At 36.4% G+C, this 26,003-nt stretch overlaps 18 non-coding genes across 18 annotated transcripts; all 18 read right to left on the bottom strand.

The window, feature by feature from the left end:
• Positions 1-428: 428 nt before the first annotated feature.
• Trnar-acg (transfer RNA arginine (anticodon ACG)) lies at positions 429-501 on the bottom strand. The gene has a single exon. It is a non-coding gene; the product is annotated as a tRNA-Arg (tRNA).
• Positions 502-750: 249 nt separating this feature from the next.
• Positions 751-823, bottom strand: Trnar-acg (transfer RNA arginine (anticodon ACG)). The gene has a single exon. It is a non-coding gene; the product is annotated as a tRNA-Arg (tRNA).
• A 557-nt stretch (positions 824-1,380) lies between these two features.
• On the bottom strand, positions 1,381-1,453 carry Trnar-acg (transfer RNA arginine (anticodon ACG)). Its single transcript has one exon. It is a non-coding gene; the product is annotated as a tRNA-Arg (tRNA).
• A 557-nt stretch (positions 1,454-2,010) lies between these two features.
• Positions 2,011-2,083, bottom strand: Trnar-acg (transfer RNA arginine (anticodon ACG)). Its single transcript has one exon. It is a non-coding gene; the product is annotated as a tRNA-Arg (tRNA).
• Positions 2,084-2,645: 562 nt separating this feature from the next.
• On the bottom strand, positions 2,646-2,718 carry Trnar-acg (transfer RNA arginine (anticodon ACG)). The gene has a single exon. It is a non-coding gene; the product is annotated as a tRNA-Arg (tRNA).
• A 572-nt stretch (positions 2,719-3,290) lies between these two features.
• Positions 3,291-3,363, bottom strand: Trnar-acg (transfer RNA arginine (anticodon ACG)). The gene has a single exon. It is a non-coding gene; the product is annotated as a tRNA-Arg (tRNA).
• An 883-nt stretch (positions 3,364-4,246) lies between these two features.
• Positions 4,247-4,319, bottom strand: Trnar-acg (transfer RNA arginine (anticodon ACG)). Its single transcript has one exon. It is a non-coding gene; the product is annotated as a tRNA-Arg (tRNA).
• Positions 4,320-4,568: 249 nt separating this feature from the next.
• On the bottom strand, positions 4,569-4,641 carry Trnar-acg (transfer RNA arginine (anticodon ACG)). The gene has a single exon. It is a non-coding gene; the product is annotated as a tRNA-Arg (tRNA).
• Positions 4,642-5,198: 557 nt separating this feature from the next.
• Positions 5,199-5,271, bottom strand: Trnar-acg (transfer RNA arginine (anticodon ACG)). The gene has a single exon. It is a non-coding gene; the product is annotated as a tRNA-Arg (tRNA).
• Positions 5,272-5,829: 558 nt separating this feature from the next.
• On the bottom strand, positions 5,830-5,902 carry Trnar-acg (transfer RNA arginine (anticodon ACG)). The gene has a single exon. It is a non-coding gene; the product is annotated as a tRNA-Arg (tRNA).
• A 248-nt stretch (positions 5,903-6,150) lies between these two features.
• Positions 6,151-6,223, bottom strand: Trnar-acg (transfer RNA arginine (anticodon ACG)). Its single transcript has one exon. It is a non-coding gene; the product is annotated as a tRNA-Arg (tRNA).
• A 557-nt stretch (positions 6,224-6,780) lies between these two features.
• Trnar-acg (transfer RNA arginine (anticodon ACG)) lies at positions 6,781-6,853 on the bottom strand. The gene has a single exon. It is a non-coding gene; the product is annotated as a tRNA-Arg (tRNA).
• A 235-nt stretch (positions 6,854-7,088) lies between these two features.
• On the bottom strand, positions 7,089-7,161 carry Trnar-acg (transfer RNA arginine (anticodon ACG)). The gene has a single exon. It is a non-coding gene; the product is annotated as a tRNA-Arg (tRNA).
• A 249-nt stretch (positions 7,162-7,410) lies between these two features.
• Trnar-acg (transfer RNA arginine (anticodon ACG)) lies at positions 7,411-7,483 on the bottom strand. The gene has a single exon. It is a non-coding gene; the product is annotated as a tRNA-Arg (tRNA).
• An 869-nt stretch (positions 7,484-8,352) lies between these two features.
• Positions 8,353-8,425, bottom strand: Trnar-acg (transfer RNA arginine (anticodon ACG)). The gene has a single exon. It is a non-coding gene; the product is annotated as a tRNA-Arg (tRNA).
• Positions 8,426-8,665: 240 nt separating this feature from the next.
• Trnar-acg (transfer RNA arginine (anticodon ACG)) lies at positions 8,666-8,738 on the bottom strand. Its single transcript has one exon. It is a non-coding gene; the product is annotated as a tRNA-Arg (tRNA).
• Positions 8,739-10,564: 1,826 nt separating this feature from the next.
• On the bottom strand, positions 10,565-10,637 carry Trnar-acg (transfer RNA arginine (anticodon ACG)). The gene has a single exon. It is a non-coding gene; the product is annotated as a tRNA-Arg (tRNA).
• Positions 10,638-10,886: 249 nt separating this feature from the next.
• Positions 10,887-10,959, bottom strand: Trnar-acg (transfer RNA arginine (anticodon ACG)). The gene has a single exon. It is a non-coding gene; the product is annotated as a tRNA-Arg (tRNA).
• Positions 10,960-26,003: the final 15,044 nt, after the last annotated feature.

Below are 26,003 nucleotides of genomic sequence, written 5' to 3'. Positions count from 1 at the left end.
AAACGAAATTTTCATTTTAGATCACTGAATAATAGTCTATCTAAAAACACGAAATTTTGAATAAGTGGTTTAAAAGACAAATATTTTACACTTAAACAAACATACCGAACACGCCAGGACTCGAACCTGGAATCTTCTGATCTGTAGTCAGACGGGTTATTCATTGCGCCACGCGCCCGTGTAAATATATCGTGTCAATTTTTAAAAGTTTCAAGTATCCCAAATCCAATTTATTCTTGTTACCAAGACATTATTTCAAGAAATTATAACAATGAAAATCTTCCATGAGTTGCAGTAAACTTTTGATAAAACATATGTACATTCAAAGCAAATACTCAACTTAGATTACCGAAGCAATAGTCTGAAAAAACACAAAATTCATAATAAGTGGTTTAAAAGACAAACATTTTGAACTCAAATAAATATAACGAGCACGCCAGGACTCGAACCTGGAATCTTCTGATCCGTAGTCAGACGCGTTATCCATTGCGCCACGCGCCCGTACAAACGCTGTACCTAACTTTTTTTTAAATCTTATAAGTGTCCAAATCCACTTTAATCCTGTTACTGAGAGATTCTTTTTCGAAATTGCATCAACGAACTTACTTGTGGGTTGCATTACACTCTTGACAGAACACGTGTGCATTCTAATTCAACACTCAACTTATATTACCGAAGGAACAGTCTGAAAACACGTAATTAATAATAAGTGGTTTAAAAGACAAATATTTTACACTTAAACAAAAATACCGAGCACGCCAGGACTCGAACCTGGAATCTTCTGATCCGTAGTCAGACACGTTATCCATTGCGCCACGCGCCCGTACAAAACCTTTCTGCTCCTTTTCTAAAATTTTCAAGTAGCGCAAATCCACTTCTCTAATGTTACAAAGAGATTCTTTCACGAAATTATAAAAAAAGGTTGCATTAAAGTTTTGACATAACGCATGTGTATTCAAATGAAATACTCAACTTAGATCAGCGAAGGATAGTCTAAAAAACACGAAATTAATAATAAGTGGTTTAAAAGACAAATATTATACACTTAAATAAAAGTTACGAGCACGCCAGTACTCAACCTGGAATCTTCTGATCCGTAGTCAGATGCGTTATCCATTGCGCCACGCGCCCGTACAAACACTGCACCTAACTTTTTTTTAAATCTTACAAGTGTCCAAATCCACTTTAATCATGTTACTGAGAGATTCTTTTTCGAAATTGCATCAACGAACTTCTTGTGGGGTTGCATTACACTCTTGACAAAACACGTGGGCACTCTAATTCAACACTCAACATATATTACCGAAGGAACAGTCTAAAAACTCGTAATTAATAATAAGTGGTTTAAAAGACAAATATTTTACACTCAAATAAATATAACGAGCACGCCAGGACTCGAACCTGGAATCTTCTGATCCGTAGTCAGACGCGTTATCCATTGCGCCACGCGCCCGTACAAAACCTTTCTGTTCCTTTTCTAAAATCTTCAAGTAACGCAAATCCACTTCTATAATGTTACAAAGAGATTCTTTCACGAAATTATAACAAAGTTTGCTTTACAGTTTTGACATAACGCATGTGTATTCAAAAGAAATACTCAACTTAGATCAGCGAAGGATAGTCTAAAAAACAAGAAATTAATAATAAGTGGTTTAAAAGACAAATATTATACACTTAAATAAAAGTTACGAGCACGCCAGTACTCAAACCTGGAATCTTCTGATCCGTAGTCAGACGCGTTTTCCATTGCGCCACGCGCACGTACAAACACTGTACCTAACTTTTTTTTAAATCTTACAAGTGTCCAAATCCACTTTAATCATGTTACTGAGAGATTCTTTTTCGAAATTGCATCAACGAACTTACTTGTGGGTTGCATTACACTCTTGACAAAACACGTGTGCATTCTAATTCAACACTCAACTTACATTACCGAAGGTATAGTCTAAAAACACGTAATTAATAATAAGTGGTTTAAAAGACAAATATTTTACACTTAAACAAAAATACCGAGCACGCCAGGACTCGAACCTGGAATCTTCTGATCCGTAGTCAGACGAGTTATCCATTGCGCCACGCGCCCGTACAAAACCTTTCTGCTCCTTTTCTAAAATCTTCAAGTAGCGCAAATCCACTTCTATAATGTTACAAAGAGATTCTTTCACGAAATTTTAAAAACAGGTTGCATTAAAGTTTTGACATAACGAATGTGCATTCAAACGAAATTCTCATTTTAGATCACCGAATGATAGTCTATCTAAAAAACACGAAATTTATAATAAGTGGTTTAAAAGACAAATATTTTACACTTAAACAAAAATACTGAGCACGCCAGGACTCGAACCTGGAATCTTATGATCCGTAGTCAGACGCGTTATCCATTGTTCCACGCGCCCGTACAAACACTGTACCTAACTTTTTTTTAAATCTTATAAGTGTCCAAATCCACTTTAATCATATTACTGAGAGATTCTTTTTCGAAATTGCATCAACGAACTTACTTGTGGGTTGCATTACACTCTTGACAAAACACGTGTGCATTCTAATTCAACACTCAACTTACATCACCGAAGGAATAGTCTAAAAACACGTAATTAATAATAAGTGGTTTAAAAGACAAATATTTTTCACTTAAACAAAAATACCGAGCACGCCAGGACTCGAACCTGGAATCTTCTGATCCGTAGTCAGACGCGTTATCCATTGCGCCACGCGCCCGTACAAACACTGTACATAACTTTTTTTTAAATCTTATAAGTGTCCAAATCCACTTTAATCATATTACTGAGAGATTCTTTTTCGAAATTGCATCAACGAACTTACTTGTGGGTTGCATTACACTCTTGACAAAACACGTGTGCATTCTAATTCAACACTCAACTTACATCACCGAAGTAATAGTCTAAAAACACGTAATTAATAATAAGTGGTTTAAAAGACAAATATTTTACACTTAAACAAAAATACCGAGCACGCCAGGACTCGAACCTGGAATCTTCTGATCCGTAGTCAGACGGGTTATCGATTGTTCCACGCGCCCGTATAAATAAATCGTGTCAATTTTTAAAATTTTCAATTATCCCAAATCCACTTTATTCTTGTTACCAAGACATTATTTCAAGAAATTAAAGCAACGAAAATCCTCCATGAGTTGCATTAACCTTTTGATAAAACACATGTACATTCAAAGCAAATGCTCAACTTAGATTACCGAAGGAATAGTCTAAAAAAACACGAAATTCATAATAAGTGGTTTAAAAGACAAACATTTTAAACTCAAAAAAATATAACGAGCACGCCAGGACTCGAACCTGGAATCTTCTGATCCGTAGTCAGACGCGTTATCCATTGCGCCACGCGCCCGTACAAACGCTGTACCTAACTTTTTTTTAAATCTGATAAGTGTCCAAATCCACTTTAATCCTGTTACTGAGAGATTCATTTTCGAAATTGCATCAACGAACTTACTTGTGGGTTGCATTACACTCTTGACAAAACACGTGTGCATTCTAATTCAACACTCAACTTATATTACCGAAGGAACAGTCTGAAAACACGTAATTAATAATAAGTGGTTTAAAAGACAAATATTATACACTTAAATAAAAGTTACGAGCACGCCAGTACTCAAACCTGGAATCTTCTGATCCGTAGTCAGACGCGTTATCCATTGCGCCACGCGCCCGTACAAAAACTTTCTGCTCCTTTTCTAAAATCTTCAAGTAACGCAAATCCACTTCTATAATGTTACAAAGAGATTCTTTCACAAAATTATAAAAAAGGTTGCATTAAAGTTTTGACATAACGAAGGTGCATTCAAACGAAATTTTCATTTTAGATCACCGAATAATAGTCTATCTAAAAACACGAAATTTTGAATAAGTGGTTTAAAAGACAAATATTTTACACTTAAACAAACATACCGAACACGCCACGACTCGAACCTGGAATCTTCTGATCTGTAGTCAGACGGGTTATTCATTGCGCCACGCGCCCGTGTAAATATATCGTGTCAATTTTTAAAAGTTTCAAGTATCCCAAATCCAATTTATTCTTGTTACCAAGACATTATTTCAAGAAATTATAACAATGAAAATCTTCCATGAGTTGCAGTAAACTTTTGATAATACATATGTACATTCAAAGCAAATACTCAACTTAGATTACCGAAGCAATAGTCTGAAAAAACACAAAATTCATAATAAGTGGTTTAAAAGACAAACATTTTAAACTCAAATAAATATAACGAGCACGCCAGGACTCGAACCTGGAATCTTCTGATCCGTAGTCAGACGCGTTATCCATTGCGCCACGCGCCCGTACAAACGCTGTACCTAACTTTTTTTTAAATCTTATAAGTGTCCAAATCCACTTTAATCCTGTTACTGAGAGATTCTTTTTCGAAATTGCATCAACGAACTTACTTGTGGGTTGCATTACACTCTTGACAAAACACGTGTGCATTCTAATTCAACACTCAACTTATATTACCGAAGGAACAGTCTGAAAACACGTAATTAATAATAAGTGGTTTAAAAGACAAATATTTTACACTTAAACAAAAATACCGAGCACGCCAGGACTCGAACCTGGAATCTTCTGATCCGTAGTCAGACACGTTATCCATTGCGCCACGCGCCCGTACAAAACCTTTCTGCTCCTTTTCTAAAATTTTCAAGTAGCGCAAATCCACTTCTCTAATGTTACAAAGAGATTCTTTCACGAAATTATAAAAAAGGTTGCATTAAAGTTTTGACATAACGCATGTGTATTCAAATGAAATACTCAACTTAGATCAGCGAAGGATAGTCTAAAAAACACGAAATTAATAATAAGTGGTTTAAAAGACAAATATTATACACTTAAATAAAAGTTACGAGCACGCCAGTACTCAAACCTGGAATCTTCTGATCCGTAGTCAGATGCGTTATCCATTGCGCCACGCGCCCGTACAAACACTGCACCTAACTTTTTTTTAAATCTTACAAGTGTCCAAATCCACTTTAATCATGTTACTGAGAGATTCTTTTTCGAAATTGCATCAACGAACTTCTTGTGGGGTTGCATTACACTCTTGACAAAACACGTGGGCATTCTAATTCAACACTCAACATATATTACCGAAGGAACAGTCTAAAAACTCGTAATTAATAATAAGTGGTTTAAAAGACAAATATTTTACACTCAAATAAATATACCGAGCACGCCAGGACTCGAACCTGGAATCTTCTGATCCGTAGTCAGACGCGTTATCCATTGCGCCACGCGCCCGTACAAAACCTTTCTGTTCCTTTTCTAAAATCTTCAAGTAACGCAAATCCACTTCTATAATGTTACAAAGAGATTCTTTCACGAAATTATAACAAAGTTTGCTTTACAGTTTTGACATAACGCATGTGTATTCAAAAGAAATACTCAACTTAGATCAGCGAAGGATAGTCTAAAAAACAAGAAATTAATAATAAGTGGTTTAAAAGACAAATATTATACACTTAAATAAAAGTTACGAGCACGCCAGTACTCAAACCTGGAATCTTCTGATCCGTAGTCAGACGCGTTTTCCATTGCGCCACGCGCACGTACAAACACTGTACCTAACTTTTTTTTAAATCTTACAAGTGTCCAAATCCACTTTAATCATGTTACTGAGAGATTCTTTTTCGAAATTGCATCAACGAACTTACTTGTGGGGTTGCATTACACTCTTGACAAAACACGTGTATATTCTAATTCAACACTCAACTTATCTTACCGAAGGAACAGTCTAAAAACAAGAAATTAATAATAAGTGGTTTAAAAGACAAATATTATACACTTAAATAAAAGTTACGAGCACGCCAGGACTCGAACCTGGACTCTTCTGATCCGTAGTCAGACGCGTTATCCATTGCGCCACGCGCCCGTACAAACACTGTACCTAACTTTTTTTTAAATCTTATAAGTGTCCAAATCCACTTTAATCATATTACTGAGAGATTCTTTTTCGAAATTGCATCAACGAATTTACTTGTGGGTTGCATTACACTCTTGACAAAACACGTGTGCATTCTAATTCAACACTCAACTTACATCACCGAAGGAATAGCCTAAAAACACGTAATTAATAATAAGTGGTTTAAAAGACAATATTTTACACTTAAACAAAAATACCGAGCACGCCAGGACTCGAACCTGGAATCTTCTGATCCGTAGTCAGACGCGTTATCCATTGCGCCACGCGCCTGTACAAAAACTTTCTGTTACTTTTTTAAAATCTTCATGTATCCCAATTCCACTTCTATAATGTTACAAAGAGATTCTTTCACGAAATTATAACAAAGTTTGCTTTACAGTTTTGACATAACGCATGTGTTTTCAAATGAAATACTCAACTTAGATCAGCGAAGGATAGTCTAAAAAACAAGAAATTAATAATAAGTGGTTTAAAAGACAAATATTATACACTTAAATAAAAGTTACGAGCACGCCAGGACTCGAACCTGGAATCTTATGATCCGTAGTCAGACGCGTTATCCATTGTTCCACGCGCCCGTACAAACACTGTACCTAACTTTTTTTTAAATCTTATAAGTGTCCAAATCCACTTTAATCATATTACTGAGAGATTCATTTTCGAAATTGCATCAACGAACTTACTTGTGGGTTGCATTACACTCTTGACAAAACACGTGTGCATTCTAATTCAACACTCAACTTACATCACCGAAGGAATAGTCTAAAAACACGTAATTAATAATAAGTGGTTTAAAAGACAAATATTTTACACTTAAACAAAAATACCGAGCACGCCAGGACTCGAACCTGGAATCTTCTGATCCGTAGTCAGACGCGTTATCCATTGCGCCACGCGCCTGTACAAAAACTTTCTGTTACTTTTTTAAAATCTTCATGTATCCCAATTCCACTTCTATAATGTTACAAAGAGATTCTTTCGCTAAATTATAACAAAGTTTGCTTTACAGTTTTGACATAACGCATGTGTATTCAAATGAAATACTCAACTTAGATCAGCGAAGGATAGTCTAAAAAACAAGAAATTAATAATAAGTGGTTGAAAAGACAAATATTATACACTTAAATAAAAGTTACGAGCACGCCAGGACTCGAACCTGGAATCTTCTGATCCGTAGTCAGACGCGTTATCCATTGCGCCACGCGCCCGTACAAACGCTGTACCTAACTTTTTTTTAAATCTTATAAGTGTCCAAATCCACTTTAATCATGTTACTGAGAGATTCTTTTTCGAAATTGCATCAACGAACTTACTTGTGGGTTGCATTACACTCTTGACAAAACACGTGTGCATTCTAATTCAACACTCAACTTATATTACCGAAGGAACAGTCTGAAAACACGTAATTAATAATAAGTGGTTTAAAAGACAAATATTTTACACTTAAACAAAAATACCGAGCACGCCAGGACTCGAACCTGGAATCTTCTGATCCGTATTCAGACACGTTATCCATTGCGCCACGCGCCCGTACAAAACTTTTCTGCTCCTTTTCTAAAATTTTCAAGTAGCGCAAATCCACTTCTATAATGTTACAAAGAGATTCTTTCACGAAATTATAAAAAAGGTTGCATTAAAGTTTTGACATAACGAATGTGCATTCAAACGAAATTCTCATTTTAGATCACCGAATGATAGTCTATCTAAAAAACACGAAATTTATAATAAGTGGTTTAAAAGACAAATATTTTACACTTAAACAAAAATAACGAGCACGACAGGACTCGAACCTGGAATCTTCTGATCCGTAGTAAGACGCGTTATCCATTGTGCCACGCGCCTGTACAAAAACTTTCTGTTACTTTTTTAAAATCTTCATGTATCCCAATTGCACTTCTATAATGTTACAAAGAGATTCTTTCACGAAATTATAACAAAGATTGCTTTACAGTTTTGACATAACGCTTGTATATTCAAATGAAATACTCAACTTAGATCAGCGAAGGATAGTCTAAAAAACACGAAATTAATAATAAGTGGTTGAAAAGACAATGATTATACACTTAAATAAAAGTTACTAGCACGCCAGTACTCAAACCTGGAATCTTCTGATCCGTAGTCAGACGCGTTATCCATTGCGCCACGCGCCCGTACAAACACTGTACCTAACTTTTTTTTAAATCTTACAAGTGTCCAAATCCACTTTAATCATGTTACTGAGAGATTCTTTTTCGAAATTGCATCAACGAACTTACTTGTGGGGTTGCATTACGCTCTTGACAAAACACGTGTACATTCTAATTCAACACTCAACTTACATCACCGAAGGAACAGTCTGAAAACACGTAATTAATAATAAGTGGTTTAAAAGACAAATATTTTACACTTAAACAAAAATACCGACACGCCAGGACTCGAACCTGGAATCTTCTGATCCGTAGTCAGACGCGTTATCCATTGCGCCACGCGCCCGTACAAAACCTTTCTGCTCCTTTTCTAAAATCTTCATGTAGCGCAAATCCACTTCTATAATGTTACAAAGAGATTCTTTCACTAAATTTTAAAAGCAGGTTGCATTAAAGTTTTGACATAACGAATGTGCATTCAAACGAAAATCTCATTTTAGATCACCGAATGACAGTCTATCTAAAAAACACGAAATTTATAATAAGTGGTTTAAAAGACAAATATTTTACACTTAAACAAAAATACCGAGCACGCCAGGAGTCGAACCTGGAATCTTCTGATCCGTAGTCAGACGCGTTATCCATTGCGCCACGCGCCCGTACAAACACTGTACCTAACTTTTTTTTAAATCTTATAAGTGTCCAAATCCACTTTAATCATATTACTGAGAGTTTCTTTTTCGAAATTGCATCAACGAACTTACTTGTGGTTTGCATTACACTCTTGACAAAACACGTGTGCATTCTAATTCAACACTCAACTTACATCACCGAAGGAATAGTCTAAAAACACGTAATTAATAATAAGTGGTTTAAAAGACAAATATTTTACACTTAAATAAAAATACCGAGCACGCCAGGACTCGAACCTGGAATTTCTGATCCGTAGTAAGACGCGTTATCCATTGCGCCACGCGCCTTTATAAATATATCTTGTCAATTTTATAAAATTTCAAGTATCCCAAATCCACTTTATTCTTGTTACCAAGACATTATTTCAAGAAATTACAACAATGAAAAACCACCGTGAGTTGCATTATACTTTTGATAAAACACATGAACATTCAAAGCAAATGCTGAACTTAGATTACCCAAGGAATAGTCTAAAAAAACACGAAATTCATAATAAGTGGTTTAAAAGACAAATATTTTACACTAAAATATATATAACGAGCACGCCAGGACTCGAACCTGGAATCTTCTGATCCGTAGTCAGACGTGTTATCCGTTGCGCCACGAGCCTGTACAAAAACTTTCTGCTCCTTTTCTAAAATCTTCAATAAGCGCAAATCCACTTCTATAATGTTACAAAGAGATTCTTTCACGAAATTATAAAAAGGTTGCATTAAAGTTTTGACATAACGAATGTGCATTCAAATGAAATTCTTATTTTAGACACCGAATGATAGTCTATCTAAAAAACACGAAATTTATAATAAGTGGTTTAAAAGACAAATATTATACACTTAAATAAAAGTTACGAGCACGCCAGTACTCGAACCTGGAATCTTCTGATCCGTAGTCAGACGCGTTATCCATTGCGCCACGCGTCCGTACAAACACCGGACCTAACTTTTTTTTAAATCTTATAAGTGTGCAAATCCACTTTAATCATGTTACTGAGAGATTCTTTTTCGAAATTGCGTTAACGAACTTACTTGTGGGTTGCATTACACTCTTGACAAAAAACGTGTGCATTCTAATTCAACACTCAACTTATATTACCGAAGCAACAGTCTAAAAACAAATAATTAATAATAAGTGGTTTAAAAGACAAATATTTTATACTTATAACGAGCACGCCAGGACTCGAAGCTGGAATCGTCTGATCTGTGGTCAGACGGGTAATTCATTGCGCCACGCGCCCGTGTAAATATTTCGTGTCAATTTTTAAAAGTTTCAAGTATCCCAAATCCACTTTATTCTTGTTACCAAGACATTATTTCAAGAAATTATAACAATGAAAATCCTCCATGAGTTGCAGTAAACTTTTGATAAAACATATGAACATTCAAAGCAAATACTCAACTTAGATTACCGAAGGAATAGTCTGAAAAAACACAAAATTCATAATAAGTGGTTTAAAAGACAAACATTTTAAACTCAAATAAATATAACGAGCACGCCAGGACTCGAACCTGGAATCTTATGATCCGTAGTCAGACGCGTTATCCATTGCGCCACGCGTCTGTACAAAAACTTTCTGCTCCTTTTCCAAAATCTTCAAGTAACGCAAATCCACTTCTACAATGATACAAAGAGATTCTTTCGCAAAATTATAACAAAGTTTGCTTTACACTTTTGACATAACGCATGTGTATTCAAATGAAATACTCAACTTAGATCTGCGAAGGATAGTCTAAAAAACAAGAAATTAATAATAAGTGGTTGAAAAGACAAATATTATACACTTAAATAAAAGTTACGAGCACGCCAGGACTCGAACCTGGAATCTTCTGATCCGTAGTCAGACGCGTTATCCATTGCGCCACGCGCCCGTACAAACACTGTACCTAACTTTTTTTTAAATCTTACAAGTGTCCAAATCCACTTTAATCATGTTACTGAGAGATTCTTTTTCGAAATTGCATCAACGAACTTACTTGTGGGTTGCATTACACTCTTGACAAAACACGTGTGCATTCTAATTCAACACTCAACTTATATTACCGAAGGAATAGTCTGAAAACACGTAATTAATAATAAGTGGTTTAAAAGACAAATATTTTACACTTAAACAAAAATACCGAGCACGCCAGGACTCGAACTTGGAATCGTCTGATCCGTAGTCAGACGCGTTATCCATTGCGCCACGCACCCGTAAAAAATGTTATGTATTTTTTTTTATTTACAACTATCCCAATCCACTTTAAACGTGTTACTAAGAGATTCTTTGAAGAAATTATGCCAAAGAAAAGGCGCTCTAATGCGTGTCTTTTAATTGTATTAAAATAAGCGACAGTAACATCCTAAAACACTTAAACAGCGAAAAGCGGCCAACGTCTAAAAAGGTGACAACAACGTAAATTCCCAGGATTTCTAAAATGAACTCAAGCTAATCCCAAAACGCCACTTCCCACATTGTATTTCGGGTACGCCAAATACAGCAACGAGAGAAAAAAAGGTGTGTGTGTCAAACGTAACTAATTATTAGTTGGTAACGGAAAACGTGATAAGATAAGAAATAAAGCGTGAAAGGTGAGGTGCAAAAGTGGAAAACCGATATGATTTACTTAAGTGAGAAAAAATAGGGAAAACGAGTTTAAAAGAAATATATTTTACACTTTTAAATAAAAAAACGAGAACTCGAGGACTCGAACCTGGAATCATCTCACCCGTAGTGATACGCGTTGACCATTGCACCACGCGCCGTCACACATACACTGTGTTACTTTCTGAAACCTTCAAGTATCACAAAAAAAGATTCTTTTTGAAATACTCTATGGCTTGTACTAGCATTTTTCCAAAGCACATGTTCATCCAATCAAAGAATCATTTAACTAAAGGTATGGTTTAATCAAACTCGAAATTTGATAATAAGAGGTTTAAAGGCTTTTTTTTACCCCTAAATAACATGTGATCACGCCAGGACTCTAACCTTGATTTTTTGTTCCGTAGTCAAACGTTTACTTCAGAAACATTGATTTAGGTACATAGCTGCTTAAGCGTTACTTCAAGCAGGGGCGCCCGCAGAAAATTTTCCAGGGGGGGGGCAACCAGGGGCGTAACCAGAAAATCAAAAAGAGGGGGTCCTGAATTTTCAACTTAGGGAATTCCCCTATTTTCGTCTGACGTTAATGAATAATGACGTCATAAAACAGTGACAGTATGACGTCATAGAATGGTGATTGCAAGACGCGATAAAAAGATAATTAGAAACAGCCAAATACGTCCAGCAAAAGCGACCACGTGCGTCGTCGACAATCCTGTCAGGCGCCAGCTGCGAAATCACGGTGTGTAATCCAGGGTGGCCAGATGCTTGTTTTAGGATTGGACATTGTTGGTGTGAAATTCGGAAATTTTAGGACAAATAATAATTTAGCATGCACCTAGTGCGAGACTAATGGAAATCAATGGAGGTAACTGTTCTTAGTAAGCTGCCAAAATTTCTTACAAATTTACAAAACGGTTAGTCGTTAACAGCAGTGCAACAATAAAGCTTTCTGTAAATTATTTCCTTTTGCCAAAACCGCATCACCATAATTTTATACGTAAAAAGTTATGATATCACTAAAAGGTAGAAATACTCTGCCTGTGTAAACCTAGCACAAATTTTATTGTAAGTTGGCCTAAATTTCAATTTGAATTGGTTTAAGTTTCAATTTGAGCGCCCTATACTACACCTGACACTTTTGTGCTGCACAGAATTATTGTAAAAATATACGCATTAAATCGAGCGAAGCGCGAACATCTTTTGGATTTACGTGGTTAAAGTGGACATAAATAAAGTCTGTAGGCCTCATGGGCCCGTGGTTTTACTTTATTGAATGTTCCAAATAAATTCGGCCAAATTAGGACAGAAAACTTACTGTTCATAACGATTTACAAACCGTCGGACACAGCAGGTAAAATTAGGACAATTTATCGTTTTTGTCCGAATTTTAGGCCATCTGGCAATCCTGGTGCAATCGTTAACTTCAGGCCAAAAAAAAACAAACCACGACCGTGAAATATGTGTGATTAATTGTGGTAGAATCACATATAATTCCTCGATGTTACACCAACATCGGATATTAGCGCAGAGACCGAACAGCGAGGAAGATAGCCTACTGATACTGCGTATAACACGACGTTTTTCAGCGAGAAAAAAAAGATAGAAGGTTTGACATCGCGTTATCAATTGTCGAATACACACTTGCTAATCAGTCAACCTAAACAAATAACGAAAGAGAAAATCTTCCTGTGTTTACGGTCGCCAAACTAAAGGCGAAAAACGGCGTTTTGCACTCGATTTTGGTTTCGCATTAGATTAAGACGCGTGACCCAATTACTTAAAAAGCACGCCGCTTCGAACAGTTTGTTAAACCATGACAGAAACGAACAAAAAACGATAAAGTCACTTACAAAAAGGGGGTAAGAACTCCCGCCCCCTGGATACGCCACTGGGGGCAATGGATAATGTATAATATTTTTAACCTTCATAAGTAATACATACTACACTTATAAATAATACTAATAATCGCATTTTGAAATTCCCCCTTGCCGAAATCATTCAGACTGAAATCAGCTTTAAAGTGTTATATTTGTAGGACTACTCCAGTAGCAGAGGGCTGCCAAAAATTACTTTACTGTTAAAGGCTTGGACGTCGCCCGTATTTGGACAACCAATTGGTATATATATATATAGTACCAATTGGCGGATTATTTGATAACCTTCGCAGCCATCGAGCGAAATAAATGCAAGTACAAGGAGAAGCCAAGGGTCTCCAGGGAAAATGGGAGGAAGAAGATCTCCGAGTGGTTCCTGACCAATTGGGCCCCAAGGACCTCAGGCTAAAACTGACTGGAAGGGGATTTAAAAACAAATCTACATGAAAGTTAAAGATTTAATCCACTTACTGTAATACGAATAATTATGGTGAACTAATTTTGCCATTACTAATTATTATATCATATTTTAAAAGTATGTGATTGTCTGGTGTTGTTTTCAATGGATCATACTACTGGATCCCATGGATCGTTGTGTCCAATGAAGACACCAAATGAAAGGCCGCAGCAGGAAGAGCGCGTTTGACAAGGCAACACTGGCCGACGTTGAAGGCAAATAAATATAGGCCTATCAGAAACTCTCTGCATATATAGGCCTACAACAGGCATGAAACTTGTACATAGATATTAAGCCAAATGTGGAATTTGTTTATCGCACTCTTTTTGTAAATACAGCTTGTTAACGTTTTTCCACATATATATGCATTGGCACCGTAACTAAGAGAGCTAGAATGATACTGCCTGTACAGAGATGAGCTATAGGATCTGCAAGTGGTGGAACTGTTTCTGCGCGTTGGTATCCGCGATATTGAAACTGGAACACGCATTATGTTCGGTCATAGGAGGGCTTAGACATGTAGCAACTCGTCGTGGCAACAGGCTGTGGGTAGTGAAGGATGTATTTTGATCCTAACAGATGTCAGGTAAGCTGTTAAAATACCCTGTATTTGCTGTAATTAATAGGATTGTTGATAATTTTGAATCGATTTTCATAAAAGCGAAATAGTATATACGAGTGTGCTGTTCAAGTCGTAAATTTTCGTTGCGGTTCAACCTTTTATTAACGTTAAAATTTAATTATACAAACCAGCGAGCCTGGTAGGACTAGAACTTGGATATTTTTTATCCGTAGTCTGGCGCGTTTATCAGTAAATCGCACCCTTATATTATAACGCACACGTAACTCGGTTTAATTATATAAACTTTTATAAAGTGTTAGGCATTTAAAATACGCTAGAGCTATGCGATACAGATATGTGATTCAGGCTATATATCATTAAACAAAATCAATAACCTCAAGTAGATGTTTTTGGGATTTTCATATGATTTAGGACCAATACTTGCAAACAAACTATGTAATGAGATAAACGAAGTGGCAAAGGTTGTGACCAACGGCGCGAATAAATATACTCTAACCATTGCGCCAGGCCAGTTTTTCGAAGAAAGATTATTTAATTATGTCCTAGTTAAAGTAGTTGTTCGCCTTGTTCGCAAACGGCACCCTACAAATATATAAACAGTTTATGGCACTCTCACTAGCTTGTTCGCCATCTGTCTTACCTCAAAGGAACTACATAGCCTACTAACTTGACAAAGCACATATAAACAGTGACCAATGTGGGAATTATTATAAATTTGCTGCACTCCAGTTGTTTTACATAAAGTGTATCCATATGCCTACCAATATGAGACACACGGAATACAAAATAATAAAATATATCGCGCAATCCTTAAGCATTAGAAGCGGCTCTACGGTTGGTCAACTGATTCAGATGGTCAACAAAATAACCAAGCTGGACTCACACACCCGCATCAGCGCATGTCGCACACACAAACAGCACATGCGGCCAAATGCGCTAATCTAGGCTAGACAGAACACCAGCCCAAATAACCGTGGGGCGTGCAAAGCAGTCGTGTGCCTGCAATGCCCCGTGCGTTACATAACCTGCAAAGTAGTCAAACGGGCAGTATTAGTAAGCGTCTTGTCGGTAATCAATCAACTTGCCCAATATAAAGCATGAGTTAATAATTATAATGTTAAAGGACAGAGTTATTGAAACCAATAAGATAAGGTAGTTTTATGGAAGAAAGCAAGATTAGGTATATATCAATTTATTTTCGAGAAATGTCCACTAATAGTTTTTGTGAAGTTAGTCATCATTATAGGTAAAATAAAAAGGCTGCAAACATGAAGATCATAGTTGCCGGAATGTGCAAAACTGGGACAAAGACTATGAACGCGGCGTTGACGTTGCTAGGATACGAAGTTTACGACATCTTGGAAAACTACTGGCACTTTGGTGACGACTGGGTTAAAATCATTAGAAATGGGGCAGAAGTCAAAGACCTGCAGCGAATGTACAAGGACATCGATGCTGTTTGCGATATTCCTAGCTGTTTTTACTGGGAGGAACTGCTAGAAGCTTTTCCTGATGCAAAGGTGCCAACTAATGGCTTTTGTATTTTACGGTTTTCCGACGTCTGTGCTTATGTGGCAGCATTATTGCCTATGTCGAAGAAACTCAAAATCACACCAAGTGTTACATGCAAATTAGCGTTTTCCGATATTATCTCTTAGCGGTCAGCATTTTGATTTTGTGTACTTACGACCCGCAATCCGCTTGAAAAAGGAACCTTCTCAGTTACCAACTTGTAGGCCTACTGTTCACTGCGTTGATACCTGCAAGTGAAATCTGCTGTTATGCTAACTTGTTTTGCCGATCTATAGTTTGAAATGATAGGCCTAAGCAACCTGAAACGGGGTGTTAACGAAAGCGTCAATTAGAACGCTCTTCTGTTGAATTAATTATTATAAATTTAACAACTTTAACTCAGCCCTACAGTTTAGCTCGAATATTTGTCATTCGGGCAAGCCAAGTAAATAATATCATATGAAAATGTGTGAATAATATCAAATGTGTACATTTAAAATATGAAAATTTGTTTTACTTGAGTCCAAAAATGTCCACCAAACCTTAACCCTGCGGTTCACACTGTGTAAGACACATTAAAATAAGCTAACAAGTTTTTTTACAAAATCTTAATTTGATGTTGGTTGAATAAAACCATAATAATATTTTTGATGCTGGTTGAAACTTTTCTCGCTTTTAAACGGCAAACCTTTCGTGAAAGTTTTTCGAAGAGCTTTTTGAAATTTTATGTAAAAATAGAATGAATTGTTAGTTGTGTACTTAGCAAAATAGGCTTTGATTAACTAAGCGTTCATAATGTTATACGAATATTTTCAGATTATTTTGACAACACGTGACGAAGATTCCTGGTTTGTAAGTTGCAAAAAGCAGTTCGACAGTATAGGTTCCGATTTCATGTTGAAGGTATTTTACACAGTGACGTATTCCGGATGGAAAATATTATTTGCACGCAACGCGACATGTAAGAAATTTATTTGAGTATTTTCAAAAAACTATAGCTTACTCATTTCCTAAAAAAGACGGTTAACGCAATTTTGTTTCCATTAAATAAAGTTATTAAGGAGAATAGTTTATGTTCGAACTAAGAATGCCTGCCTATAAATACTTGTTATACATACTAATGGAACAAAATAAACTCTTTGTTTTGCTGATGTTAAAATATTATTTGACTAAAAACTTAAAAGCTCTTAATAGCAGTTTGTTTTGTATGAACATATTTAATATTTAGCGACAAATATAGACAAAAAAATCCTCATTTGGCCACATTATCACAGTGGTCATACACATTAATGACTTACTGTACTGCCACTTTATATACACTAGTTACTAGTATAAACGTGTCGCCCATATTTGTTGCTGAAATTAATACTTATTGCAACAGATTCTTTATTGGGAAGTCGCGATCGGTGGCCTTGGTCGAGAATTAACCTTTATGGAGAAGAAGCACTAAAAAGGTTGTATCGAAAACACAATCGAAACGTAATTCAGGTGCGCTAGTAAGCCTTTATATATCGTATAAATCACTAATTCCAACCTTTGTGGCCCATAGACCATTTATTATATGGGAAAAAGATTTAATTTTCGGAACTTTGAAATGTTCACGCATGGCGTAAAATGGTATGAAGGTGCCCAGGGTTTTTTAAGGTTTGGTTTGGGTGACTGCTAAGTAGTTTTAAGAGACCGCAAGTGTTTCATTTAAATACCAAAAAATAGCCATATTTGCTTAAACGAATTATTTATTAGTCTACTGGCAGTGCACAATCACAGAAAATTTTTCAGGTTCTATCTCATGCAACAAAACAGATTCGCAATCCTGTTCCCATCCGCCAGCTTCCATTTCTTCGTTATTTGCAAATTCCAACGCCTTCCATGCTCGAACTGTCACTGTTCGTCGGTCCTTTGTTTTTTGCCACTTCTCAGCTATCTTTTGTGCATCCTCGTCAATGAGCTGTTCCCGACCGTTCATCGAAATGTGGATTAGAGCATTCAGGGTGATATCTATATTTACTTAGTTTTAACACGACATAGATTCGAAAATCCTCGCTCTGGCCAGGCGGTTGCTAGAGGAATTGACAATGCAATGCAGCAAAGTCGATGCAGCTCTGCAAACATTTGAATAGGTTGTCTCGAGCAATTTTGTTGCAGACATCACCGGGATCTTGGCAGAACTCAAATTCTGGCATTGTCATTCTATCTTTCAACGTTTGATAGTCATTTAGTACTTTCAAGGTTTGTTCAACAGGAACAATGTCAAATATTCTGATAAGCAGCGATAGATCATCATTCCCATAAAGCTTGCGCTGAGGGGTATCAAGAGGAATCTCATTAGCATCAAAGATTCGAAAAGCAGAGAGTACCTCAGGCTCAGGGAAACGTTTTTCGAGATTCCAGAGCAAAGCCTCACAGTATGTTTCTGTGGTGAATCGCAGCAGTTTAAAATCACCTTCAAGAAGTGTATTTTGAGGTCTTGGTAAAATTTTTGAAATCATCTCCCAGTCAAGGCTGTTTGAAACCTGATTTGAATTGGCAATGCTCCTAATCTCTTTTTTGCATGTTGAAAGAGCCGACTGTATGTGAGAAAAGTGAAAACTATCTTTTTAAAACAACAATGATAAAATACTTCCACGTCTGGACTAAGCCACGTTCGCAATCCTGGATGTATTGTAGCTCCTTTACCGTACATGCCCAGGCTAAGCGATGCGCATGGCAGTGCACTGTGTATAGGTAATCGGATTTTGTGCAGTCAATTTCTGTGAGAGGCAATTTCGGCGGCCTATCATTACAGCAGCTCCATCGCATGCAATAGCGACACGTTTACCTACATCAAGACTGTAGTCAGCAGCGACCTCTTTCCAGAGTCGGAATAGGTTGGCAGCAGTTACCCCGCGAGCGTCTATCCGACGGATATCCAAAAATGTAGTTGCCTGGCGTCCCTTTTTATTGACGTACTGAACAAATGTAATATATTGCTGCAAAGTAGCAATATCGGTTGTCTCGTCGACCATGGTAGCCCATCATAGGCTTTGCCTGACATCAGCAATGATGCGATCAGTCAGATGGTCGGAGATGAGCAAAATAAACTCCGTCACTGCTGTTGAACTGGTATGTCGCAGGTCACGAAGCCGGTCATTGTGACCAATGCGGTCAACCAGTGTTTGCAAGGAAGCAACTTTTCGATTCGCTACTTCCTCTTTCACCCAGTAAATTAGGTGTACTCTCTCAGTCTCAGCCACTGTTTTGGTTTTATTTAATACCATATTGATACTTTGTGTGAAATAGTGAGACACGTTGGTTCTGTTCAAGTTTAACTGCTTGCTGGTGTTGCTCCGAGCTCAGATGCATATCCAGACGAGAGGGGCGCTGAGGTCTGGCGGGTATGCTTGTGTAAACATCAACAAACTTGCCTCGGCCAGTGATAGCTACTGGATGCTTAGAGCAAAGCAAACATATTATGCCTCCGTTAGCATGTAGGGTAAACACGTTCATTCGTGAAGCATCATCAAAACCTTTCAGTTTAATCCACGATTGAAATATCTTGTTGGATGGTGCAGCTGGAACAGTCGTCGACTATGCAACAGGAAGAGTTTTTTTCAGCAGAATTGCGGTCATTCAGTAAAACACAATCAGAACTTGTGGTGCTGTTGGCAAATGCGGTTTTGGTGGTTAGAGCAGCAGTACGTATTTTCGGTTTACCAGAAAAAAACTGCTTTATACTTCGATTGTTATGTTTATCAGAGGATAAGCGTTTAAGCTGCGACATTTTCACCTGAAATAACTCACAAAAACTTACAATTTTAAATTAAAAAATAGAAAGAGTATTTAAGAAAAAGCTCATTCTAAATTTTATCGCAAAAACGATCTTTCTATCTCAAAAATGCTCAAGATAGCGACTGTCCTTTTCTTTTACAAGAGATCGCTGATCAATTAACGACTGAATAGTTCTACTTCTGAGATCTATATATATGTATATATATATATATATATATATATATAATATTTAAAAGTATCCCATAAACCACTTTGTTATGCTGACACTTTATAAGCGTCGCAACTGGCGACGTGCTAATATTACTAAAAGTGTCTTTGAATAAAAAAAAAATTAACCAAGCTCCAACGCGCACACAGCAGCATCCGCACATGTCGCACACACAAACAGCATATGCGCAAATCTATAAGCCAGGCAAAGTCAAAGCTCAAATAACCGTGTGGCATGAAAACACGAAAAAAACAATTGTTGTCAAATATTACAGAACAACAGTATATTGCAAAAAATAAAAAGAGAACTTCATCCATATACCGCACAATCAGAAGTTTGTGTTTTACTGCCAAAATAACTATACTCTCCATTCCGTGCACAAGTTTTCAGCACTTTAAATTGACGTAAAGATAACATTATTTTTGACGTACCCCAGAATGCTCCAAAAGACCAACTGCTAGTGTATGATGTGAAGCAAGGCTGGAAACCTCTTTGCAATTTCCTAAGAGTCGATATTCCTGATTCCGAATTTCCGCACAAGAATAAAGGGGCGAGTGTGATGGATGATTTGAGAAGAGAAAACAAAATAGCGATTCGTTTACAAAGAGAGATGTATGTATCACTCGCACTATTATTCGTGGTATTCGCATTGGCTGCCTTCAAATTAATTACTTGATCGAAAAAGCCTAACTAAACTTTTTAGGAGAATTTTATCATATTTACCATACGAAAATTGTTTTGAATTATATTCAACAACTTTTTACCTGTATTATATCATTATTAGAACAATATTATCAGTTTATCGCATTAGGTTTAGCTCGAACTTTGTTTTTGCTTTATATAATTGTGTATTTTTGAATTGTACAAATGTATTAAACAGTATTTGCTTTTTTTCGCTTGTGATTTGCAATTATCCCTTTTCCTATTTTGATAAATGCTAGGTCTTTGTTCATTTTCTGTAATTAACTAGTATTTCAACTGTTAATTTTTTTTAAAACAGTCAGCGTTTTTAATATGGTATTTTTATAGTTGTTTGTCTTTTTGAAATAAAAAAAAAGATTCAGTACGCTTTTCATACAGTTTTGCATAAACCCGAAAAAACTAACTAATTTGTGTTCGACCGGTAGTCAGTACAACATCAAAAATGTGTGATTGACGAAGCCAGGACACTAATGCAGTATTTCTTTTCCAAAATATGTTGTTTAAATTATTGTATTTCTAGTGGGTAAACAGTTAATATATTTTTAATAAGAAAATATATTTTTAGGTCAAAATTTCTTTTTTTTAGTCAAAAAAGAATTTCCCTACTTATGATATATCAACAGTATTCCACAAAGCTTTTTCTATTTAGCATGAGTTTTGCACAAAATGCGTTAGCTGTACAAAAAATGTCACTTTTTAAGATTATGCGCACATTTTAAACTGCCTTTAAAAATGTACTTATAGAAGTAAAAGTTAGAGTTAGACTTGGAATAAAGAGTCAGAGTTGAACGAAAGTAAGAGTTAGAGGAAAATTAAAGAAATGAGAGTTTAGAAGGTTTGGAAAATGATTTGGAGGAACGCTTATTGTAAGAGTTTGGGGAGATTAGGAGAAAGAGTTTCAGGGAGAGTAGGACGAAGAGCACAAAAGGGCTCAAACGTATATTGGCAATTTCGAAAGGTTTTCCCAGCCTCCATAAACCTGACTGTCGTCATTGGTTTACGGTTTCCCGAATCTCCATACCGAAGGAAAGAAAAGTTGTAAGTGCCAAACGTAACTAATTACAAGACGCCAATAGAAAACGTAATAAGATACAAAATGAAGCGTGAAAGGTGAAGTTCAAAAGTCGAAGAGCGATATTGTGAGAAAGAAAGAGGAAAAGAAAAACACGCGTACAAATGACAAACCTGAGAAACAATAACGAACACACAAACGATGAAATAATCGGTGCAACAGTTATTAAAGCCGATTTTAGGCCAATCACTTTGCCGATATTCTAAAACAATATTAACAGCTTTTATAAAATCTTGATCAATGGTAAAAAGTGCTTGAAGAGCATTATGCTTTTCAATCCACAGCTATTTGAAACCTTAAGTGGCAACAAACTCTATGGAAGAAGAAACAAAAAGCCCTTTCGCCTTCAGAAGCATTACTCGATCCTTATTTATGTATCTAAATTCACAAACATAAATCAAAGACCTGGCGGGTTTATCGAACACGGAAGCCATGATATGTAAAGCACAGCCTACGAAATGATTTAAAGACGAAGTTTATCAATCAGTTTCAAAGGGGTATTTGTCTAAGCAAGATGGGCTACTCTAACAGCACACGTCTGCCAGAAATTTGCATTACAGTTTTAGTACTGTTAAACGCTTACACGTTGCCTTTGTTCGAACAACTTTAGTCCAAAAACTCTATATATATATCCGGTGTGAAAACCAATTGGGTTTGGGTCACATTTTGTTATACCCGTGTGGTAAATTATTTTTGCCATTATTACTTATTATATTATCTTTTAGATTTATGTGATGTCCTGATGTTGTATTAAACGGTTTATGCTTCTGGCGCACGTGGATCTTTGCGTCCATGTAATACATCAAGAAACAGGCCGTAGCAGAAAGTGTTTGCGTGTTTTACAACGCAACGCTGGCCAACGTTGAAAGCAAAGAAATATACGGGCCACTCTATGCATATAAACAGCGGGCATGGTACATAGATGAGCAACATGTGGATTTTGTTTACGTGTGGTTGGCATCCACATATGGGGTTAGGAAAATTATTCAAGATTCATTACAGGTTTGACCCTTTTTAGCGAAATTTATAATATCGCACTCTCTTTTAAATACAGCTTGTTAACGTTTAACATATAAATGCATTGCCCCGTCATAAAAAGGGATAAACGATTCTGATTGAAGAGAGATGGGTCACGAAGTTCAACTGGTGTAACAGTTTTTGCGAGTTGGTATCCGGGATATCCATCAAGAACGCACAAGGAATTGGTTAAAGCATCGCAACAAGAGGATCCAAAATCAGCATGTTCAACTGTGCAGACCTCACTTATAAATGGCCCGTTTCTTTATTTCACATTCAAACGCAAACACATATTTAACTGAAAGGCGGCTTGCGAAACTAATTTGTGTGATACGATGTTTTTTTTCTGTAGGTTTAACAACTCCTAATAACGAACTGAAAGATTGTTTATCAGAACCAAACAACCTAATAAAATATCTAACTAGAAAATATGTTTTGGTGGCTATACTTTAAACATTTTACCGTTTAAACAAAATGTGACACTCTTTTAATCGAACGCCGTACGAATATACCAGTTTGTAGCAGTTGCATAATCGATTATTTTTGTTAAATAACGCCTAATATAAACAAACGTTACGGTAACAAACAATAAAACTCGTTTAAAAACCCGAGTAAAATCAGGATCAGACATGTTTTTTAAAGGAATATATATTTCGCCTATACTGGCATTTTCAGTTCCTATGAATAAAGTAAATTACATATACATAGCAAAGTAATAGTAAAATTAATAAAAAAGTCAAAAACTTACGTGTTTCGCATTATTGTGCTGCTATGCTAATTGTTTTCTGTGCTACTTAAACGGTGGTTGGTTTCATTTCTTTCCAATTCACTTCTTCGCTCTAAACAAAAATTTGCACGATTCAACCTGTCAAATCAAAATAATTAACCAATTTCAAGTTATTTACGAGTATTGCACTAACCTACATTTTTTTGGCCGGGATAAACATTGAATGATTGTGCAACATTTGCAGTGTTACTTATATGACAGACTTGAATGTACAACATTTCAGTTAAGTAGTCTACTCGCTTTGTTGTCGGCGTTAGGGGGCCCCTTGGCCCCACAGCCAAGGAAGGTTGCAGAGTGTCGCTTACTTATGTTATTGTATTATACTGTATCGTACTTTATCGCCTTCTCATAACCGTTCCCTGGCCATAAGCCTCTCTTGACTTCCCACTAGTGGGCTTAACTAACTCTTTTGCGCCTTTAAAAATCTTTGAGTACTGTTTTTGTGTCGCTTTTCTTTAAAGTCCTTCGATTACCTCACTTGTATGACGTAGTTGATTGGCTTTAATTGTTCTGCCGTTAGAGGCCAACACTTAGACGGCGAAGCCCTTGCCATTTTTGTCCACATATAGCGCCACCAAACGGCACTGACTTACAGGGCTACACTCCATAAACGTCAATAAAAACGACGTTATACTCCTGTACCTTTTTTGTGTCTTCACTATTACTTCCTGATATTGTGTGCCATGAGCAAGAACCAAATCTCATGTTCAGATAATTCCTAAAACTACTTCAAACCTAAAACTACTTCAACTATATAAAACATCAATTATTAACCATAAAATATACCTGGAAAAAAAAAATAAATACATTACAGATAAAATAAACTTTGTCAACGAAACATTTTGGAAAATTAAATGCAAATTTAAAACCTACCTATCCGACATGACTAGCAAACTAGGAAACGACCAAATTATTGATATATTTAAACTAAACTAAAACAAGTGCGGAGTATAAGTGCTGTGCATAAACCAATAACAAATATATTCAAACTCAACTAAATGTAAAAAATATATAACTTACCTCGTCTTCCTTTAATTATCTTTTTTTCCCTCTGTTAATAATTTATGTACCTCCGGTGATGGCAAAACACATTATTTTTCCGTCATAACACTATTTTCCTTCTGCATCCTTCTTTTAAACAACCCTTAATACACCTATGTTGGTGATTTACCTCAGTTAATTGTACCCTTTGTTTATTATATCCGCCGCTCTCTCTTCTATGGTGTTGGTCACCCCTCTTTCTTATTGGTAATATAAACTAGCAAAAGGGAGTGTATTTCCCTTTGATTTCTATATTCTCATTTTTGTCACCCTAAATAAAATATTTAAAATAATATGGGTATTTTTCGGGTTTAACTTAATACCAATGACTAAATTCTGAGTTTTTGCCTACAAAAAAAAAAGAAAAAAAAAGAGCAAGGACCAAATGTCCTGTTCAGATAATTCGGACGCTTTTGTCCTTACCAAGACGCTCAATATGAAGACAGACTCTGTTGCGGAGTTCTTGCACGATGATTGTCTTATTTTGCTGTCAACACACGAACCATTTAAGAATATACAAAATGAAATACTTGAATGTCGGACACTCAATAGGAATATGCAGATATTCCAAATTACATTCCAAAATGTCACACAAAAACTCAATATCCATCATGAACTCAAAGCCGACAGACGTTTCTATTATAAGAATGAACTGCTTAACGTTACAAGCTTAGAGCTACCAAAACCTCTAACAAAAATCACGTTAGTACCAGTCCCATGCGAGTGGGATTTCGACCATATGGCACAAATTTAAAGATATTTAATTGGGGTACACTAAAGAAAATTACTGCGTGTACACATCGCAATTATCCACACATACGTAATGGTTTTTACCATTTATACATGAAAAAAAACAATTACAGTAACATAAATAATGAAGTGATAGTCTTTGGAAACCGAATTCGTATAATAAAACCCGGGCAAGAACAGTCTCGACCAGGGTGCCGGCGATGCGGCCAACAAGGCCACTGGGCAACTAGATGTCCCAATGAACCTTCGAAATCAACTGAAAGGACACCCATTATGAACGAGCAAGATTATCAACATCATCTCGGTTATAGACTCACACCAGAAACAAAATCACCCTACAAAGACCGGCCAATCACTCAAACTAAGCCAAAAGTCTTCCTTCTTCTCCAATTATATAAAAGAACATGGTCAACCCATGTTCAGTTTTAGTCAAACCTCGACTCTATCTCAGTCACAAATACGATATACACCGCCACTAGAAGAGAATAGAATTAAGCAAGAACCATCACACCTAGAGCTATCAATGGAAAATATAACAAACCAAAATATTATACCTCCCGACACCCCAAACCAAAACCTTGAATACTCCGGATCAGAAAACCAGAAAACCTTGATCCCTTCGGCACCAGATTGTAACCTCCTCAACACATTAAACAAAAATCAAGAAATTCCTGGCACATCAAACCTTCACCTTAACATCTCCCTTACCCCAAACGAAAACCAAGAATCGCCCGTAAACGTCAATCAAAACACAGAACCATCTGGCTTAATAAAACAAAACCTGAAACACCCAGGAAGCACAGAACCAGAAGGAGCAGAAACTAAAGACTCCAGTATTTTTTCTTCTACCAACTCGTACAAATCTTCCTCCTCTGCCGA

This window comes from Ascidiella aspersa, chromosome 6 (genome assembly GCF_963924565.1).
Source record: "Ascidiella aspersa chromosome 6, kaAscAspe10.2, whole genome shotgun sequence".
Lineage (NCBI taxonomy): Eukaryota > Metazoa > Chordata > Ascidiacea > Phlebobranchia > Ascidiidae > Ascidiella > Ascidiella aspersa.
The sequence above is the reverse complement of the archived record's forward strand: the minus strand, read 5'-3'. Positions and strand labels throughout refer to the sequence as shown.